The 7500-nt window shown below is 53.6% G+C and overlaps 1 pseudogene; it reads right to left on the bottom strand.

The window, feature by feature from the left end:
- Window positions 1-2896: 2896 nt before the first annotated feature.
- Window positions 2897-5959, bottom strand: LOC124660940 (annotated as a pseudogene).
- Between the last annotated feature and the right edge of the window lie 1541 nt (window positions 5960-7500).

Raw genomic sequence — 7500 nt, 5'->3', positions numbered from 1 at the left:
GACGGCGCGTGCCATGATCCGCGCAGTACTCCGCGAACTCGGCTGAGGTGAATTCGCCGCCTCGATCCGTCCGGAGTACTCGCAGCTTCACCCGCGTCTCAACCTCGACGCCGGCCTGCCATCGCCTGATCGCCGCCGGGGCCTCGTCCTTGCTGCTCAGGAGTGCCAGCCACATGTACCGTGACTTGTCATCAACGAGGAGGAGGAAGTACCTTCGTCCTCCGTGTGTTGGTGGCGAGATCGGGCCGCAGAGGTCGCCATGGACCAGGTCCAGTCGCTCGGTAGCGCGGTATCGTGCCTCCGATGGGAACGGTGCACGACGCTGCTTGCCAATGAGGCAGCCGTCACACACCTCCTCGACGTGCTCGATGGTGGGCAGCCCGCGCACCATGCCTCCCTGCGCCAGCTTGCGCAGCGCGTCGAAGTTGAGGTGGCCGTAGCGCCCGTGCCACTTCCACGCATCCTCGCCGGCCGTGGTGGCCAAGCACACGGGGCGCGTGATCTCCAGCTTGCTGGTGTAGAGGCGATTGCCGCTCCGTGGCACCTTGGTGATGAGCGTGTCGCGCGCATCTTGTACCACCATGAAGCCTCCCTTCACCAGCGCGGAGCACCCGATCTCATCGAGCTGCCCCACGGACACGATGGAGGTGCGCAGGCGCGGGATGTAGTAGACGCGCGACAGCACACGGTGGTGGCCACCGTGGCCTGTGAACACCACGGTGCCAGCCACATGTACCGTGACTTGTCATCAACGAGGAGGAGGAAGTACCTTCGTCCTCCGTGTGTTGGTGGCGAGATCGGGCCGCAGAGGTCGCCATGGACCAGGTCCAGTCGCTCGGTAGCGCGGTATCGTGCCTCCGATGGGAACGGTGCACGACGCTGCTTGCCAATGAGGCAGCCGTCACACACCTCCTCGACGTGCTCGATGGTGGGCAGCCCGCGCACCATGCCTCCCTGCGCCAGCTTGCGCAGCGCGTCGAAGTTGAGGTGGCCGTAGCGCCCGTGCCACTTCCACGCATCCTCGCCGGCCGTGGTGGCCAAGCACACGGGGCGCGTGATCTCCAGCTTGGTGGTGTAGAGGCGATTGCCGCTCCGTGGCACCTTGGTGATGAGCGTGTCGCGCGCATCTCGTACCACCATGAAGCCTCCCTTCACCAGCGCGGAGCACCCGATCTCATCGAGCTGCCCCACGGACACGATGGAGGTGCGCAGGCGCGGGATGTAGTAGACGCGCGACAGCACACGGTGGTGGCCACCGTGGCCTGTGAACACCACGGTGCCTCTGCCCATGATTTCCACCACGGACCCATCGCCGAAGCGCACTGTTCCCGTGACCTGGCGATCGAGCTCGGAGAAGACCGTGGCCATGCCGGTCATGTGATTTGATGCGCCAGTGTCCAGGTGCCACCTCGGGTCCAGGTCGCCGTCCTTGGTGTTGACGGTGCCCTTGGAGCGTTCCTCGTTGAGGTGGACGACCATGTCGCCCTCCTCCAGCGCGGCTTGCTCCGTTGGCACCACGAGTGCCATGAGGAGTGCAGGGTCGACGTCCTCGGCGGCCTCAGCGACGTGTGCTTCGCCGTTGGCCTCATCGCGCTCCTTCTTGCGGCACTCACGGGCCCAGTGCCCCGCTTTGCCGCAGTAGCGGCAGTTGCCGTCGCGCCGTGGCCCGTTCTTGACGTTGCCGCCGCGAGCGCCGTCCTTGCCACGATCGCCGTGCCCTTTTCCGCGCGGCTTCTTGCCGCCGCTTGAGCCGGCTCCTGGAGCGCCGCGCCCCACGCGAGCTTGCCACTCCTCCTCAGTGAGGAGCAGCTTGGTGCCGCCCTCTTCGTCGGCGTCCTGCTCGTACCGTTCCTCTGCCGCCTTGAACCGACCGACGATCTCCTCGATCGACGTGGTGTCCAGATCGACCAGGTTGTCGATGGACACGGCGAGCTGGGAGTAGCGCTTGGGGACGATCCGGAGCCACTTCTGCATCACCTTCCTGTCCGAGACCGGATCTCCAAGCTCGCCAAGTCTGGCTGTCAGACCTGTCAGGCGCATGGCCAGATCGTCAATGGACTCACCGGATTTGTGTCGCAGCTGATCGTACTCCGATCGTAGGGTTTGGGCCTTGGCGTCGCGCACCCGATCCGATCCAGCGCGCAGCTTCCGGATCGCATCCCAGGTGGCCTGGGCGGTCTTGTGCTTCCTCAACACCGGCAGCAGCTCCGGCGGGACTGACTTGTAGATCAGCTCCACGGCGCCCCGGTCGTTGCGGTAGCCGTACTCGTCGTCGAGGTCCTCTGCGCCCTCGATGGCGCCCCACAGGCCGCGTGCCTGCAGGCTCACCTCCATGAGGAGGCTCCACTGTGCGTAGTTCGAGCTTGTCAGCGGCGGTACGTTGGAAGGACCAGCCACGACCGGTGCGTAAGGCCGCGCCACCGCCAGCTCGCGCCCCTTGGCGGCTGCGGTTGGGTTCCCGACCCTTGCGCGCGGCGACTTGCTGCCGTCGTCGTCCTTGCCAGACGTGGAGTCGCCTGGTGCCATCGCGGATGCAAAGCCCTAGGCTCTGATACCACTTGTCAGCTTTCGAGCTCAACTAGACAACAATGGAGATTGATTAGAGAGATAGACGCGAGGTTTTTGTGCTGTGTAAAACGTTACAGCTTTTCTGTTCTTCCTCTTCTTCCTTTTATTCTAGCGATTACAGGGTTTAACTGAAAATCCTAAAAACTAGGACACGAGCAGAGACACGACGCTGCCATCCCAACGTCCTCCACTCCTCCCCTATTTCAGCGCCATGATCGCATCAACGTGCCATCCCACGTTTGATCAGGGCGCCGATCTTATCTTGCTAAGGAAAGTAAAGACTGAGTCGCAGCTCAGTTCCTATCAACGGAAAGAAATCAAACTAAGCCTAACTGACGAAACTGAAGAAACAAGGCAGCTGTTAACTGACAGCTTCATTAGCATCAGGAAACAATTACTAACGATGTGATATTTCTTCTATTTAAATTTTTTCTAGCACATCATCGACAAAAACTGACAGAAACCAAATGGCTCTTGGCGCATGGCAGACAACTAACCAACAAGAAAACAAAGGAAAGAGAAACATCAGTGTACCACCGGAACTCCTCTCGTCCCCAAAATATTTTCTGTACTGCCAAGCTATCCTCAAACCCTCATCCTGCACAATGACATATACAGATCAATGTGAAAATAAGAACACCGGTACAAAAACAAGAGCACTGTAAAAGACATTGATGCATAAGACATACACTTGCTCGTCCATCACTACTTGCTCCGCCCACCATCGCTCTCTGCCGTGCATCATCCTTCGAGGACGAAACCAGAGCAGGCAACGCGCCGAGGAACGAGCGAGGATCCTTCATAGTCCCTGCGAAGAGCAAGGGCTGCTTGTGCAGGACTCCCTGCGCCATGAATGCCCGGAGGAGGAGCAGGTGGTGCGGGGCGTCGGAGTCCTCCATGACCATCACGACAGAACCGAGGAGGAATCCCCCCGCCCAGAATCCCTGCGACGGCACGGCAATAAATCAACAATGACCTGGTGAAGCACCAAGCAGCCGTCGTTTTCTCATTCGCTTGATGATTTTTCGTTTTTGCACCCATTCTAACCTCAAGAGAAAACTTCCATCGTGCATATCTATATATGCGTGGGTAAACAAGTGCTGCAGGGAATTTCTATTCCGACGGTAGTAGCTACAGAACGCAAGATTTGAACTATTGATACTAGTCGTCAACCCGTGCCCCTGCACGGAAGTTTATGGATTTTTATTTGTCTTAGAATTGTGCAATATTTCGATAATTTATATTTAGTTAAGACTGATGTGTTACCGGTAACTCCGTTGATTTTAAATTTTAGAAACTATTTAGTCAATATAAATAAGTCCTTTTGAAATCCTAAAAAGGTGAGGTATCTAGTAGACATATGTGAGTATACATGTAGATATATGGTTTGTTTGGGTTTATAAACTCCAAGTAGCCGTCTATATTTTATATTAAATTCCATGTAATTTACATACTCCAACATGCAGGTGTAAAATTCCCTATCTAAAATCATTTGGATTATCCTACTCTCCGATACATATTAGTTACATATTAGTTGATGCTAAAATGGATGTATCTACAACTAAAATGTGTCTAGATACATCTATATTAGCATTAAATAATATGAATAGGAGGGAGTAATAAAAACTCACGTATTCGGTAATGCAGAATTCCACACTCCCATGAAGCTGATTTCTAACGGCGACATCCTTCCTAGGAATTGTTCGCCGGATGATGCTCAATTTTTTGCCAACCGGCTCATCAACCTGGATTTGAACATCGATTTCACTTCCACTTTATGAAATAAAAAAATGGAAATTTTGGAAACTCCATACATGAATAATTTTATTCCCTCCATCCTAAAAAAGGTGTCCTAGCTTTGTGAAAATATGCATGCTTCTATAGGTATATTAGCATGTAGGTACATGAACATGCATTCTTAAATAGTTTGACCCCCCCCCCCCCCCTTTCTCTAATCTGCAGTTTGCATATGAGATATGACACGTTACATTATCTGAAATTTTTGCCAATTCTAATTTTTTCATTAAGAATATAAACGACCATGCTAAGAGGTTCCTTTATCAGCAGTAATATTGTAAGTAGATCAGTACTAATTTATGTACAGTAGTATAGACAGATACTGTAATATACTGAAAGATAGAAGTCACGCTTGATTAGAGTTACACATCTAGGTTAGTATGCAAATGTTACTGGATAGACCTGACAAAAAATACTGATTTGTTCCAACGTGAAAATTAAACTCTTGAGACCTTTATCCTGGAAGTATGAAACCTTGCTGCTATCTTCTATAGCACGACGATCTTTCTCCCTCCTTCGTATTCTTTGCCGTAATCCTCTCTGCATGTTTCGTTGGTTCTGCCATCTAGTTATATATGGCTGGTAGGAGAGGCTGGCAAGGACATCCAATCGGCTGGAGGAAACGGCGGTGTCCACCTGATCTGCTTCCAATTGCCAACGGCGGTGTCCACCTGACCTGCATGCATGATTGGGAACCTGCTCACCAAAAGGACTTCTAACTTCCGCAGTCGGTAGCTCCGCAGCTCGCCATTGTTGACATGCTGGCGGCAGCAGCGACGTGAGCCTCAATTACAGACCGAGAGAGAAGAGAAGTGCAGCACTATTCGATGCCCATAAAGGCGCCACACGATCTCCAGGGAAGATGAGGATGGCGGCCGCCATAGCTGTGCTGAGAGATTGAGATGATATCTGCGATCCCTAGATATAATTGCGATCTTGCCGGCCGTACGTGATGGATACTCGTAAGACTTTTCTGTTTGAAGGGATGGCTATAGGATTTTTGTTAGAGCAAGGTTACGTGCACATCTAGGACTATAAAGCAAAGAGTAAATCTGCCCGAACTGTTTTTTAGATCGTAACCACAAAGATATTGCACGGTTATTTTCAGATTTTTCTCGGGATTAAGCTTTACAGCGCAACAGAAATCAACCGTAACGTGCCAACGTAACTTCCTATGGTACATTATAAATCACGACTTTGTACACTAATCCTAACCATTAATTTTAGATCTAATCGTCTTAATTATTCAGATGATGTGGATTAACGTGGAGCCTTTTATGGTGCCTCCAATTAGTAAATATAAGATTGCCCTACTCTGTTCCCCCGGTTCCTTATAACCAAGCTCGATGGTAAACTTCCGTCCGCTTTAACAAAATTTCGAAGGCTGGATTGATAGAACTGTACAAGACATGTGAGCAGGAACGCGCTGACTCTCGAGGTCGGGGATGCCGGAGGAGACGAAGGCGGCGCCATTAGGGCCGAGCTTGACCCCGGAGCCGGTGGGGGAGGACGAGGAGGAGGCGGTCTTCGAGGAGGCGCCCCGCGAGAAGCTTCCCCGGCTGATGGCTTTGCCCCCTACTCCAGCGGCGGCCATGGGCGTGCTGCGCCGTCGACGCTTCCTTCCTATGGGCTAGAGCAAGAAGTGGTTTGTGCGTAGTGAACTGCTTGGGCTCTTGCGACTTCATTTTTCGATAAAGGAAATATATTAATATCAATAGATACCAATTACACCCAGCCGAGTGATTCAAGTTTTTGAAAGATGACCGTTGGCGTTTCACCGTGCGACACGGGTGGCGACCTCGCCACCCCAACGCCGGCGGAGGCTCCGACGGCCGGCGAGAGTGGTAACACACCGGAGTGGATTGCGGGGAGCCGATTCTGGATGGTACAATCTTCAGATGACGAGGATAATGGGGAAGCAGACGGCGATGAAGGTGAGGATGAGGACGGGGCTTTGTCGGTAAGTTTTCTTTGCAGATCGATATCTCCGGCGGGCGATGCGGATCTCCATGAGAGATCGGTGGAGCTGGCAAGGAGGCATCGAAAGAGGATCCAAAGGCGAGATCATCAGCGCATGGCTTCCAAAGCTGCATTGATGCTATCTACGTCCGAAGGTACGTCTCCGTTTCCTTCGCCTTCTCTGCCGAGGGGCAACAATGCTGGTGCCCGCCTCAAAGCGTCGCCTGTCCTGGAACCTACTGTCTTCTTTGACGATGATGTTGAGGGTTGGACTGTCGTTCGCCGGAGACGTTGGTCGCCGGTGTCTGACACGAAGATCCGAGATCCGACGAAAGAGGAAATTTCAAAAAATTCAGATGTGGGCTCCGTCAGGTTGCGGGCTGGAGTCCATTGCAGATCCACGTTTATTGGCCCAAACCCGGTACGAGATCGCAAGTGTCTTGGTTCAGTCCGAATCAACGGTGACCAAGGTCCTCGCCAGGCTAAGGTAGGGAACGCCGCCGCTGGGCACGCGTTTCGCAAACTACTAGGGTTAGCCTGGAAACGCTGTCAGTCTGGTGCTCCTGTCGTCCCGGGGCGGCGTGAAGGAGGTCCGATGAATGGAGACGGTGGTCGGGGAGGTTTCAATCCCGGACGCGGCGGTTTTCAGGCTGGCCGGGGCGGCGCGGGTCAAGGACGCGACGGATATGGTAATGCACGTGGAGGTTTCTCGGCTCGAGGTCGTTACAACCATGGCGGAGTCCGTGGTGGTCATGACTATGGAGCAGGGCGTGGGTACCAAGGCAACAATGCCGGCGGTCGTGGTGGTCGCGGCTACGGACCAGACCGCAATTTCTTCCAGGGCGAGTCTAGCAATTCGGCTGGTAGAGGTATGGGGCAGGGCCATGACAACTGGGAAGATCCATACGGCAATTACCAGAGAGGTAACAATTTCAATAGTAATAGCAGATTTGCATATGGAGGTAATCAGCAGAGATGGAACTCTGGGCGTGGAGGGGGTTTTGTGAATCGTCCTCATGCCGGTGGAACTGAACCACATGCGAGGTCTAGTTTTGATGCTGATCTGTTGCAGCAGACGGTACAGGCCGTGGTGGCGGCGGTCACAGCTGCTACAAAGGCTAATGAAACACCGACTGTGAGGGCCGCCCAGGTGGCAGAATTGGACACGGCGAAGGA

The sequence above is a fragment of the Lolium rigidum genome, chromosome 1 (assembly GCF_022539505.1).
Source record: "Lolium rigidum isolate FL_2022 chromosome 1, APGP_CSIRO_Lrig_0.1, whole genome shotgun sequence".
In the NCBI taxonomy this organism is placed as follows: Eukaryota; Viridiplantae; Streptophyta; class Magnoliopsida; order Poales; family Poaceae; genus Lolium; species Lolium rigidum.
This window is presented reverse-complemented; position numbering and strand designations above follow the sequence as displayed.